The sequence below is a fragment of the Rhinatrema bivittatum genome, chromosome 3, assembly GCF_901001135.1.
Source record: "Rhinatrema bivittatum chromosome 3, aRhiBiv1.1, whole genome shotgun sequence".
Taxonomy (NCBI): Eukaryota; Metazoa; Chordata; class Amphibia; order Gymnophiona; family Rhinatrematidae; genus Rhinatrema; species Rhinatrema bivittatum.
This window is the reverse complement of record NC_042617.1, coordinates 97646146-97660712: the sequence shown is the minus strand read 5'-3', so window position 1 is coordinate 97660712 and position 14567 is coordinate 97646146. Positions and strand designations below refer to the sequence as shown.

At 46.2% G+C, this 14567-nt stretch overlaps 1 protein-coding gene across 1 annotated transcript in view; it reads right to left on the bottom strand.

Moving 5' to 3' along the window:
* PLCB4 (phospholipase C beta 4) overlaps window positions 1–4942 on the bottom strand; it is an 855807-nt gene extending 850865 nt beyond the window's left edge. The window contains exon 1 of the mRNA XM_029593509.1: window positions 4782–4942. The gene's annotated coding sequence lies outside the window, so the exon portion shown is untranslated. The remainder of the gene's footprint in view (window positions 1–4781) is intronic.
* Window positions 4943–14567: the final 9625 nt, after the last annotated feature.

The following is a 14567-nucleotide window of genomic DNA, read 5'->3' as shown; positions in this document are numbered from 1 at the left end:
TATCGCCTGTACAACCGCCATGTTGTCTGACCAAAAAACCACTCTTCTGTTGTGGAAACATGCTTTCCACATGTGTATTGCTGCAACAATGGGGAACAATTCGAGAAAAGTGATGTCTCTGAGTAAACCCATGGCTTCCCACTGTACTGGCCATCGTTCCGCGCACCATTTCCCAGCCAGATAGGCCCCAAATCCAGCGCTCCCCGCTGCGTCGGTGTAGAGCTGCAGCTCCCTATTGGTCATGATTGGGTCCCTCCAAACTGTCCGCCCATTATATTCCCCTAGGAATGTCTTCCATACTATGAGGTCCTCCCTGAGCTCCTTGGTGATTCTAATGAAATGATGGCTCCTGCGAATACCTGCTGTGGCTTGGGACAATCTTCTAATGAAGGGGCGACCCATGGGCATGATCTTGCAAGCGAAATTGAGGTGACCAATGAGTGACTGCATTTGTTTTAGCGTGATTTTGCGTGATTGTTCGGTAGTAGATATGTTGGCGCGTAACGCTTCTAGTTTTGCGGGCGGTAGGCGTGTGACCATTTGCAGAGTATCAATTTCGATACCGAGAAATGACAATTTTTGTGACGGTCCTTCTGATTTGTGCTTAGCTAGCGGAATACCTAATTCGTCAGCTTTCCGGGTGAATGCTTCGAGGGCTTGCGCACAGGCCTGTGTGTCCCTATGGCCGGTAAACAGAAAATCATCCAAATAGTGTATGATTTTCCCTTTCCCGATGTCCTGCTCTACAGCCCATTGCACAAATGTGCTAAACCTCTCAAAGTAGGCGCAAGATATAGAGCAGCCCATCGGGAGGCATTTATCGAAGTAATATTTACCTCGGAATTGAAACTCCAACAGATGGATGCAGCTTGGATGTATTGGAGGCAAGCGGAAGGCTGATTCAATGTCGGCTTTTGCCAACCATGCCCCTTGCCCCCAATGCCTCACCATGTCTAATGCCTGGTCGAATGAGGCGTAGGCGACCGAGCATGCTTCGGGGTCCAAGTAATCATTCACTGACCCACCCTCTGGGAAGAATAAATGGTGAATCATTCGGAATTCCCCTGGCTCTTTTTTTTTTGAACCACCCCAAGAGGGGAAATCCTAAAATGAGGTAGAGGTTTGTCATTGAATGGGCCTTCCACCCTACCCATGTCACTTTCTTTTTTGATTTTTAGTGCAATGACCTCTTCATTATTCCTCGCAGATAACAGATTCTTAGCCTCTGTGGCGGTTTCTGGCCCCAAGGTAGGTATGTGAAAACCTTGGGAAAACCCTTGGGCTGATAACCCTTTAAACAGACCTGCAAGCTATGTATCTTAATGGGGGTAGGTGCTCTAATGAATTTATTGTTGCTCTGTGTGGGGGATGGTTCCTCCCCTTGAGCATTTTGTTTGAGGGTGGCCTGCACCGCATCCTATGCAGGCGTGTCTGAATTTGCAGGCCACAGCGAATCTGCAAACACCAGAGTTGAACAGCCTACAGATGGGAGTCCCCCCGCCCCAAAATCTAGTGGCTTGCCCCCACCTTTGCCCTTGACGAAAGGGCTGACCTTGCCGAAATGGAAATCTTCCCGTAAAAGTGTGTGGCGAGGAGTTAACCATGTACTCGGCTGGTATGCATTGCCAGCGAAGCCAGGGACAACCTCCTGCACCGGTCGGTACGGTGTGATTTTTGAGAGCCAGAGGTCAATATCCTTGCGATCCCATTCTAAACCTGGGTTCACAGCCATATTCCTTCTGAACTGCTCATCATACTCCAACCAAGCCGTACCGCCATACGTGCGATAAGCACCACAAATGACGTCCTGGTAAGCAATTAAGGAGCAACATTTTTCAGGAAATTTTTGACATATGATGGATGACAGGATTCTGAATCCTGCTGACCAATTAGCTAGCGTCTTAGCGATGAAGGATTTCTCCCTAGCTGAGAGTTTACACGCTTCGTGGCATTTGGGATCGGAGCCCTCCCCTTCTTTCCTGAGCAGCTCGAATATATCTACATATTCGCTGCGCCATATTTTCTCTTTTATTTATTTATTTAAAAATATTTCTATACCGTCTATTCAAACAAGTTTGATCAAGGCGGTTTACAAGTATCAATTATATAGATCAAATTAACAAAAAGATAATTTAAATAAAATAAAAATTAGAAAAATAAAATCAATCTAATCAGCAAAAAGTTAAAGAGAAGCACAGAAAGAAAAAATACAATAAACCATCAAAATCCCTACTCATAAAATAAATATACTAATTTTTTACAAAAACAGATAAAGAGAGAAAGGAAATAAGTGAGCCTAAAACTTTAATTTATACAATCCAGGTTCCTAATAAGTGTATAATCAAACACATGCGCGGTTAGTGAGCCCACTGTACATGTGTATTGTGCAGCGTTATTGCCATTCGTGGCTGAGCTACCAGTGGTATTGTGCCCATTGGTCCCCAGCTGACCCACCGTTGTTCCAACCGCTGTAGCTGTGGCTGGGGTTGGTGTTCCAACAGCTGTAGCTGTGGCTGGGGTTGGTGTCACAAGTAAAATATCCCCCATGGGTCGTCCTGACTGCCCTGTTTCCTGTGCTGGGCTAGTGTTAGCATTACCCTGCCCATGCCAGTTATCGAAAATAGCTTTCATAGCAGCGAAAATGTCAGTATGAGCGCTTTGTGGCCCCAGCCACACTTCGCTGCCATTCCTTGGTGGTGGGTAACTGGGCTGTGTTGGGGGTACCTGCGCATTACCCTGGCCCCGGTTTAAATCAGGGTACTCACAGTTCTGTCCTTCTTGCGGTTGCCCGTGTTGTCCATGAGCTGTCTGTTGACGTGCTGGTGGCTGGGTGTTGCCAGCTGACCTGTTGGAGCTGCCCGCTGCACCGTGCTGTGGACCGATGGGCACTGAGCCAGGGGATGGGCTAGTGGTATGCGTTAAGGCATCCAGCATTGCCTTCACCCTGTCCGTGCCATGGATAGCAGCCGCTGACAAGGTTTGGTCCATGAGCTGACACAGCTGTCGTTCGGTAACATTGCCGAAGTTCTCTCGTGGCGGTGCTGCAGGGGTCGGTGCTGCAGGGGTCATGCCCCGTGGAGGGGGCTGCTCCGGTACATAGCAGCCCAAATGGCTGATGCTACGTGGTTGTCGTGTGCTTGCGGATTTCCTCTTCTTATTCCTCTGTGTCTTGGTCTTACGTTTTTCGAATTCTGGCGTTGCCGCGAAGTTTTCCTGCAATTTGCTTGGCTTTTGACGTGCTCGCTTGGCTGGAGCCTGAGCCTGGTCCGGCATAAGTGCGGACGGGGCAGAAGCCATAGCAAGCTGAGTGGTAGCCATGCTGTGTAGACATATTAAATGGTTAGATCCCGCACAGTTTTGGGGGGGGGGGCATATGAATAGGTAGCCAAACGTGGGTGTGCGCACACCTGCTAAGGGGGGTGGGTGGGGGAGGGGGCAGCCGGGGTACGGGGGGGGGGCGGTGGGTGGGGTGCAAGGAGCCGGGGGGGGGGGGGGCGCACGTTTGGGCCCGGCAAGTTTGGGGGGGCTGGACGGGAATAGGATGGGGGTGGGGGCATCTGAGGAAGGTGGGGGGGGGGGGCGAGGGGCGGCCGGACTCCGTGGGGAGGCAGGAGTGCCGGCGCATGGGGGGGGGGGGCCTGGGGAGTAAAAGAAAAGTAATAGTAAAAGAAAATCCTGAAAGTCCATGTGCTGACCTCCCAAAATGGCCGCTGCCATGTGCTGACCTCCCAAAATGGCCGCTGCCATGTGCTGACCTCCCAAAATGGCCGCTGCCATGTGCTGACCTCTGCTGGCAAGCCCTTCCAATAAGAACCACAATACCATGCTAAGATGTAAGCTGACCTTTCATTAATATTTTAATTTACTTTGTATAGAGCTGCATAGCGCAGCCTGAATCATATCTATCAAGCTGAGGGTCCTGTACCCCTTATAATTCAGTATAAACGTGCACATGGGACAGCTGTCCCCTTAAATGGTAACCGAATACTAAATATCACCTTTAGGATTAATATAAAAAACATCCTGTTAACCTGGCTGAGCACTCAAATGCCGTACCGCTGTCCCATAGACATATCATCAGAATTCCCAACTACGGGATGCTGGCTACTTTTTAATTGTCAGATTACTTAGGTATAACAAAGCACATCCACAGGTTGTTAAGGTAGCATGGCAGGCATGAAGCCTGCCCACTTCCTAGCAATTTAGAGAGCGAGGGGTAAAGCAATACATAGAAAACGTCGATTTTAAAGTAAAGCAAGCCTACAAGATCAGTGCTCTAACGACTGAGCTACCAAGCCTGCTACTGCCAGCCATGTGCTCTAACCACCTATGCATTCACCATGTGCAGACCCCTTCAATGGCATTTCTTAAGAGGCTACAAGTGAAAGGTAACCAGCCCTGCACTCGCTGCCCTTTCAATAAATACAGCAACATGCAGAGCAAGCATTGTGCTGAAAGCCAGCCATGAGTTCATAAAATATATATATATATAATAACAGGTAAAGTGTGGCCATGTGCCCATGGCGTTTCACTAAATATATATTAGTTAAAATATATATAACCAGCCGTGTGCTAAGGCATTTCCTTAAATAAAATAACATTCCAGGCAGAAGCAGCCATGCATTCAAAGCCTTTTCATTAAATAAAGTACTGGTAATGCAGAGCCAGTTCAATGCAAAAGGGGGGAGGGGGTGAGCATACCTACCAGACCTTAGCAACACAAAATTACCATTAATATTCTCAACATTTTGCCTATCAGCCACAAAATCTTTGTACTTTACCCAATGATGAAATCAAAGAAATCGTTCCTGCTCCTATAGCTGATCTGCTCCTCTTACAGCACAGCCGTGCTGGAGGCAAAGTGAAAGTAAAAGCAAAACTGTTGTAGCACAGCCGTGCTGAGATCAGCCTGTTGCTCTCGCTTCCAGGCTGCAAATGTGCTCCCCCCACCCCGCCCTACCTGTAAGTACCTGAGCTCAGAGACGCCGCTTCCTTGTCTCATTGGCTCATGCTCAGGTTTGAACTGGCCCCTAGTCCCATTGTCCGCCCCTCTCCGCACCTAGGCTGTGCCCCCCCTCCCTCTTGCCTACAGCACGTCTGCCCAGTTATACGGCCCTTGCCTCGAGAGGCATGGCCTCCTGAAGCATTATATTGAACCTTATCAGAACAGTCATGGGAATGGTGGATGCATAGAATTGCCAAGCAGCAAAACTAATGAAGTTTAGCAGAATTTAAGCATGCTTTGGAGAGAGGGCAGTGCTAAGAGCAAGGGAGGGGCAGAAAAACAAAGTGGGTTTGGAAAGGGTGACTGACTGTTAAATTAGTTACAGAAATCTATATACTCAATTGCGTGGACCAGTAGAGGGCCAAAACAGGGAGAGGACAAAGCCAGCTTGCACAGAGCAGCCATAGGGCTGCATCAAGTTCCCGAGAAGAAAAGGCCAGGTTAACTACTATGAAACAGAAGCAAGGCATTGTTACTTTCACAAATATAATCAGGAGGTGGTGACAGGTGTCCTAGCATGAGCTGCAGGCTTACTTGGCTGCAAGTCCCAGCTAAGGACAAAAGGAGAAGTCCAATGGCTTGCAGGGCATTCAGACTTGTACAGTTGATAGCTGGGAGGCATTATTAGCACAGTGCATGGAGATCTGTCTGCCTGTAGTAATATGGTGCCAGGCTTGCTTCGGTGGCAGTCCTGGCTTGGGAGGGATGGAGGAGAAGGGGGAGGGGCTTGGGTGACTGGATCCTCAGTCGGTTAGGATAGGAGTTAGTGGTTTGAATTCAAAGCACAGGGGAAGCAGGGAACGGATTGGTTCCCTAGGGCCGGGGTAGTGGGAGGAGTTTGGGTCTCTTTGGGCGTCGGGCTCAGCAGCGCAAGTGTCACTTGCCTGCTGTAGCTGCCGCCGCTGCATCTCACCTGCCCATCCCTAATTTTCTCAGTATATTTGGGTATGGATTGTATTGTCACAGCGGGGGAGGGAGCAGGTAGCTCGAGCCAACTGGAGTCCTGCTTGGTGTTGATTGGCTGATTGACTTAAGAACATAAGAACAAAAGAAAATGCCATACTGGGTCAGACCAAGGGTCCATCAAGCCCAGCATCCTGTTTCCAACAGTGGTCAATCCAGGCCATAAGAACCTGGCAAGTACCCAAAAACTAAGTCTATTCCATGTTACCATTGCTAATGGCAGTGGCTATTCTCTAAGTGAACTTAATAGCAGGTAATGGACTTCTCTTCCAAGAACTTATCCAATCCTTTTTTAAACACAGCTATACTAACTGCACTAACCACATCCTCTGGCAACAAATTCCAGAGTTTAATTGTGCGTTGAGTAAAAAAGAACTTTCTCTGATTAGTTTTAAATGTGCCCCATGCTAACTTCATGGAGTGCCCCCTAGTCTTTCTACTATCCGAAAGAGTAAATAACTGATTCACATCTACCCGTTCTAGACCTCTCATGATTTTAAACACCTCTATCATATCCCCCCTCAGTCGTCTCTTCTCCAAGCTGAACAGTCCTAACCTCTTTAGTCTTTCCTCACAGGGGAGCTGTTCCATTCCCCTTATCATTTTGGTAGCCCTTCTCTGTACCTTCTCCATCGCAATTATATCTTTTTTGAGATGCGGCGACCAGAATTGTACACAGTATTCAAGGTGCGGTCTCACCATGGAGCGATACAGAGGCATTATGGCATTTTCCGTTTTATTCACCATTCCCTTTCTGATAATTCCCAACATTCTGTTTGCTTTTTTGACTGCCGCAGCACACTGCACCGACGATTTCAATGTGTTATCCACTATGACACCTAGATCTCTTTCTTGGGTTGTGGCACCTAATATGGAACCCAACATTGTGTAATTATAGCATGGGTTATTTTTCCCTATATGCATCACCTTGCACTTATCCACATTAAATTTCATCTGCCATTTGGATGCCCAATTTTCCAGTCTCACAAGGTCTTCCTGCAATTTATCACAATCTGCTTGTGATTTAACTACTCTGAACAATTTTGTGTCATCTGCAAATTTGATTATCTCACTCGTCGTATTTCTTTCCAGATCATTTATAAATATACAAGCCGTAAAGCCCGTTAAAACGGGCTACATCCCTCTGTCTCTCACCTCCCCCTCATTCTCTCTCCCCTCACTCTTCACCACCCCCCTCCCCCACCCACTCCTCTCCACCCTCCCTCTCCTCTCACTCAGTCCCCCCTCTCCCTCACTCCCACTCACTCAGTCCCCTCTCCCTCCCTCCCTCCCACTCACTCAGTCCCCCCTCTCCCTCACTCCCACTCACTCAGTCCCCCTCTCCCTCCCTCCCTCCCTCCCACTCACTCAGTCCCCCTCTCCCTCCCTTCACCCACCTCCATTTCCTCCCGGCGCCGTAAGCGCGACTTCCCGCAACCCTCACCCCGGCTCCATTAACTCTCCCGCTCCTGCCGGCAGATCTCGGGGGGGGTCACTCCCGCGCGCGCGGCAGTGACCCCCCCGAGATCTGCCGGCAGATCTGGGGAGGAGAAGTAGCGGCACCGCGCGCGCGCGGTGCCGCTACTTCTCCTCCCGCTCCTGCCGGCAGATCTCGGGGGGGGGGGGCGCGGGAGTGACACCCCCCCCGAGATCTGCCGGCAGATCTCGGTGGGGGGGGCGCGGGAGTGACACCCCCCCCCCCGAGATCTGCCGGCAGATCTGGGGAGGAGAAGCAGCGGCACCGCGCGCGCGCGCGGCGCCGCTGCTTCTCCTCCCGCTCCTGCGGCCCCACCGCCATTTTTTTTTTCTGATCGACATCCTTGCCCGCACATGCGCAGTAGAGCTGCGCTCTACTGCGCATTTGCGGGCCGTCGGTCACAGGCCATTTATAAGGTAGATTGAACAGTAAGGGTCCCAATACAGATCCCTGAGGCACTCCACTATCCACTCCCTTCCACTGAGAAAATTGCCCATTTAATCCTACTCTCTGTTTCCTGTCTTTTAGCCAGTTTGCAATCCACGAAAGGACATCGCCACCTATCCCATGACTTTTTACTTTTCCTAGAAGCCTCTCATGAGGAACTTTGTCAAACGCCTTCTGAAAATCCAAGTATACTATATCTACCGGTTCACTTTTATCCACATGTTTATTAACTCCTTCAAAAAAGTGAAGCAGATTTGTGACGGTTGTCATGTCAGGGATTCTTGGGGGAACAACTGGGTGCAGTTGTTCCACATTCAGCTCCTTGCTGGATGGTGGCGGGGGTCGTGGATATGTGTATTGTCAATATATTAACATTCAGGCTGAGTAGCCTGGTAATATCCATCTTGCAGGTCGGTGGCGGATGGACGCTGTGGGATGATTGTTATTTCACATCTGGCTTGGGCTCCTGGTGGTTATTGGTAATAAAGCTGCAGCCTGTTTTGACCCCACTATATTGTTTGTGTATTTTTATTGTGTGGTTCTATGTGAAGGGACGGGCATGGGAGAAGCGTAAGTCCTGGCTACCCATATTAAAAGAGGACGGGCATAGAGTAGGGCAGACAATCAAGCTCCTATAGATAACAGCTAGGAGATATGTTCAGCTAGAGTAGTGTAGGTAGGAGCACCCAGAAAAATGGGTGGGTACAGCATCTACCGTGTTAGTATATTTATCAGAATGGTATATGTAAAACATAAATATAGCATGAATCCAACAGTGGACTCAGGGAAGGAGAATATTTAATAACAAGGAATGTGACTGGAGGTGTACATTGTTTTCCCAAAAAGAATAAAAAAAGAAAAAGTTTTAAGGCACAAAAGAAATGTGATCTGAGACTTTAGCTTGCCTTGATGCCCTAAGTAATTTCCCCATAAAAGGGGAGAACAACTTTTAATAAATAACCCTCTTGTGCTTGATGCGCTACCCTACTAAAATACTTTCTTTACACTTGTAACACCTGAAAGAGGTACTTTTGGTTGAAACGTATGTTTTTTTCCTCGATGCATCTGGAACTTTCACTGTTTTTAAACAGCTGTCAACTGGGTGGCCGGGGGGGGGGGGGTGGTTACTCCTTCATCAAAGTTTAGAATCACTCACAATAAACTTCATTTTAAAAGGGGGGGTATTTGGTTTTTTGGGGGGGAGGGGCACTTTTCCCCATTCTGTGCCTATAGAAAAAAAAAATATTTGCTGAATAAAATCCAGAAAGAAAAAGTCCCTTTTGGAAGAAGCTGGCAGGCACTGACTAGAGGGTCCCTGGGGCTCCAGCACTTATCAGTCATCTGCTCTAAGCACACCCAGTTTGCTGTATTTTGTGTCCTCTGGTGCTGAGCTTTTCAGCGCTGGAGGAGACACGCCGTGCTGGGTGGATCAGCAGTATTGATGGACACTTGCCCTTTAGTTGCTGCATGCCAGCTTGTTTAAAATTGGGTGTTGTCAGTTATTTTTAAACTTGGAGGAAAGAGCACGAATGTGAAAATTCCTCTGAGGCAGCGAGGACTTTAAGTGCAGCTCTCTAACATTTAATTGCACACTGACAATGCGGGCTCGTCATGCATACAGAAATTTATATTTCCAGCTCTGCAGTACAGCTCAGAAAAAAAGGTAATCTTAAGATCAGAGAAGAAAACCTCAGTACCATATATCCAACCCACATGTCAACATATACAAAAATGAATTCCCTTCATTTTTTATCAAGAAGAAATTGCTCAAGATGTAAAGGTTCTGCTAAAACAAACTTATTCCCAGAATATACAAGAATACATTTACATGGAAATTTCACAAAAAAAGGAAGCACCAAGGGCTACAACACATTGTTTCAATTAGAGGAAACCCTTTCTCGTTAGCTGGGCTCTCAGGCAACTAGGGTTGCCAACTGTCCAGTTTTGAACCAGACAGCCGGGTTTTCAGGCATTCTATACAATGTCCAGTCAGAAGTACCAACCAGACACTAAATGTCCAGTTTTAGAGGTGGATCCTCTTTTTTTCCCACAGCCTTTAGGCTCCGTCCTGCCTTTCTCTTCCTCTATCGGAGGACTGTGCTATATACCTGTCTCCTTTCCCATGCTGTGATTGGACAGCATAGGGAGAGAAGGTGGTGCACAGCATGGCCCTCAGCTCCCAGTGGTTCTGCAGATACATAGATACACTGTTTAGGCAGTACACTGGCAGGATCTAAAATTTATGCAAATGAAGGGGGACCATTCCCCCCCCCCCCCCCCACTGGTCCTCAAGTGTCCAGTTCTGGTCTATGGAAAAGTTGGCAACCCTACATGCAACATTGGAAAAAATGAGAATTCTCTGACTCCAAAACAATGCATCTGGGATTATTTTTGCACTGGGGACCCTGGCCTTGAATTTTCTTGAGATTGCTTCTTATTTTATTTTTTTCTTTTCCCGCCTCTTAGTGTGGACTTTAAATGTAATTTGCATACATTATGGTGGTTTTTTTCCCCTATTTCTTTGCTTAATATATGTTTTCTTTGCATTATTCATATATCATTTTGAAATGCTAATAAATATTACATTTTAAAAAAGGAGAAGAAAACACCAGATGTTCCTACTGAGGTGTGCATAGAAAGGGGAACAGTCAAGAGGACGAATGGTGAATGGCAAGGCCCTTCCAAGCCCACAGGTAATGTCCTTTACTGCATACAGAAAGCTGACATTTTCAACAGAGTGAAATATTCCACTATGGCTGAGGAAAGAAATGAAGCTTCATGTGCCAAGAGGGATCAGAATCTTGATGTGCCTCTTACCAGTGATTGCTTTCTGTTGTCGGCACATACACGGGACAAATTTCATTAAATCATCCAGTGGCAAGATATGCAAGAACTGTGTACCCAGATATTCAAAGAGAACCTTCCCAGTTAGGTTCTCTTTGAAAATCTATCTAAAAGCTATGTGATATCTGCATCTCAAATTAGGCCCTGGAAAGCATGCGCTTATAATAGAAAATGTAATATATACACTTTTCTTCCCTTCCCCCAGCATCCTCATGCTTCCAGAAATGCACATTTTTTTCCAGCCACTAAGTGGATATATTTAGCCATTCATTGGCACAATATATTCAAAACTAATTTTGCAGTTAGGCCGCAAGATCCCTTTGAAAACTGCCCTTATATGATATATCATACTGCAGAATACATAGGGGCAAATCTTTAAACTTACGCGAAGGCGCGAACAAATCTACGCCCGATTTTATAACATGCGCGTGCTACCGCGCGCATGTTATAAAACCCAGGGTCGGCGCGCACAGGGGGGGTGCACAATTGTGCAACCTGCGCACGCCGAGCCGAGTAGCCAACCTTGGAGGGAACTTTTTTTTTTGTCCCCTCCACCTTCCCCTATCTAACCCATCCCCCCAGCCCTAACTAAATCCCCCCTACCTTATTTCGTGGAGTTAAGCCTGCCTCTGGCAGGCATAACTTGCGTGCGCAGCTGGCTCCCTGCCCCAGCACAGGCTGTTGTGCCGGAACACTCGGCCCTGCCCCGGACCACCGTCACGCCTCCGGCCCCGCCCATGGACTGCCCACGGACCGCCGCCACTCCCATGGACAAGCCCCCATCCTGTCACCACGCCCCGGACATGCCCCCGGCCAGCCCCTTATTCGAAGCCCCGGGACTTACACGCATCCCGGAGCTTACACATGCCGCCGAACCTATGCAAGATAGGCTTGGCATGTGCAGGGGGAGGCAGGGGTAGGTTTTTGGGGGTTGCGCGCGTATCTTACGCACACAACCCTTTGAAAATCTACCCCATAGGGAACTGGATTTATTTTATTTTTTTACCCAGCAGTTTTCTCCTACACCTCTGGACATTCATCTCAATTGGAACTGGCATCCATTGGAATATGTATCATGAGCCTTCATTTTGCAACCACCCAGAGGTTTTTCCCTTATTTTCTAGCCCTCTGACTAGCCCATCCATTACAGTGACGGCCTACAACAGGGTCCACATGCTGTAACTCTCCTGAGAATCTGGTACACATGTGCCCTAACTCTGAATGGTAAGGGGCCTATTCTATAATGCAAGCTAAAATGTCACCTAACCATCTGAAGAAAATAGGAAAAAGCATAAGCATTGCCAAGTTAAGTGTAAAACACTGTAAAGGGAGGCTAAGAGAAAATTTGAAATGAGGATGGCTGTAGAGGCAAACACTTATAATAAAAATTTTTTAAAAATATATCTGAAACAAGAAACCTGTGAAGGAGGCGTTTGGACCATTAGATGACCGAGGGGTTAAAGAGGCTCTTAGGGAAGATAAGGTCATTGCAGAAGGACTAAATTAATTTTTTGCTTCTGTGATTACTAAGGAGGATGTTAGGGAGCTACTGGTTCCGGAGATGGTTTTGAAGGGTGATGAGTCAAATGAACTAAACCAAATCACAGTGAACCTGGAAGCTGTAGTAGGCCAGATTGACAAACTAAAGAGTAGCAAATAACATGGACCAGATGGTTTGCATCCTAGAGTACTGAAGGAACTAAAAAATGAAATTTCAGATCTATTAGTTAACATTTGTAACCTATCAGTAAAATCATCCATTGTACCTGAAGACTGGAGGGTGGCCAATGTAACCCCCAATATTTAAAAAGGGCTCCGGGGGTGATCCGAGAAACTATAGACCAGTGAGCCTGACTTCAGTGCCAGGAAAAATAGTGGAAAGTGTTCTAAAGATCAAAATCACAGAACATATAGAAAGACATGGTTTAATGGAACACAGTCAACATGGATTTACCCAAGGGAAGTCTTGCCTCACAATCTGCTTCATTTTTTTGAAGGGGTTAATAAACATGTGGATAAAGGTGAACCAATAGATGTAGTGTATCTGGATTTTCAGAAGTCATTTGACAAAGTCCCTCATAAAAGACTTCTAAGAAAACTAAAAAGTCATGGGATAGGAGACGTTGTCCTTTCTTGGATTACAAACTGTTTAAAAGACAGGAAACAAAGATTAGGAATAAATGGTCAGTTTTCTCAGTGAAAAAGGGTAAATAGTGGCGTGCCTCAGAGATCTGTACTTGGACCGGTGCTTTTCAATATATATATAAATGATCTGGAAAGGAATATGACGAGTGAGGTAATTAATTCTGCAGATGATACAAAATTATTCAGAGTAGTTAAATCACAAGCGGATTGTGATAAATTGTAGGAGGACCTTGCAAGACTGGAAGATTCGGCATCCAGATGGCAAATGAAATTTAATATGGACAAGTGCAAGGTGTTGCATATAGGGAAAAATAGCCAATGCTGTAATTACACAATGTTAGGTTCCATATTAGGAATTACCACCCAGGAAATAAATCTAGGCATCATCATGGATAATATCATCAAACCGCTCTTAAAAAAACCTAACTTAAACCCCAATGATCCCACCAATTTCCGTCCTATATCAAATCTCCCGTTCATAGCCAAGGTAATGGAAAAATTGGTTAACTCCAGACTATCAGACTACCTCGAAGAACATAAAATTCTGTTCCCGACCCAATATGGTTTCAGGAAATCTTTAAGTACAGAATCACTACTAATCTCCCTGACTGACTACCTTATCATGGGCCTGGACAAAGGTCAAGCTTACTTGCTAATCCTCCTGGACCTCTCAGCTGCCTTTGATACGGTTAACCACTCCATCTTACTAATTCAATTAGCAAATATTGGAATAACAGGAACAGCTCTATCGTGGTTCAAATCGTACTTAGGGAACAGAAAATACAAAGTTAAACTACACAACAAAGAATCTCAGCACTACGCTTCCTCTTCAGGAGTTCCACAGGGCTCCTCCCTCTCACCAACGCTCTTTAATATCTACCTTCTCCCTCTTTGCCAACTTCTAAACAAGTTAAACCTTAAACACTATCTATATGCAGATGACGTCCAGATAGTCATCCCCATCAAAGAATCCTATACTAAAACTCTTGAATTCTGGGAATCTTGTCTTCAAAAAATTGACGGACTCCTCTCCAACCTAAATCTAATACTAAACTCTTCAAAAAGCGAACTCCTCCTAATTTCCACCGAAAACAGTAATACAGACACAAATCCACCACCGAATTTACAGACCCCACAAGTAAGAAACCTAGGAGCTATCTTTGATAATAAGCTTAACCTTAAATCATTCATAAATCAAACTACTAAGGACTGTTTCTATAAACTCCAAGTCTTAAAAAGAATAAGAACTCTGTTTCACTTTCAAGACTACAGATCAATTCTTCAATCAATAATATTCGCAAAACTAGATTACTGCAACTCTTTACTATTAGGTCTTCCCTCTTCTCACACTAAACCCCTTCAGATGGCTCAAAATACGGCTGCAAGAATATTAACAAACACCCGGAGAAGAGATCACATATCACCAATTCTCAAAGACTTACATTGGCTGCCAATTCACTACAGAATTATTTATGTCCATAACCATTATTTACAAAACCATACATCAAAACTCTCAGCTCAACCTTCAAATTCCTCTCAAAAAATTAACTTCCAATAGACCAATCAGAGAGTCCTACAAAGAATCCTTACAAATTCCACATTCCAAAACCATGCGACACATAACAGCCAGAGACAGGGCTTTCTCCACCACAGGACCATCACTGTGGAACTCCATCCCACCAGATT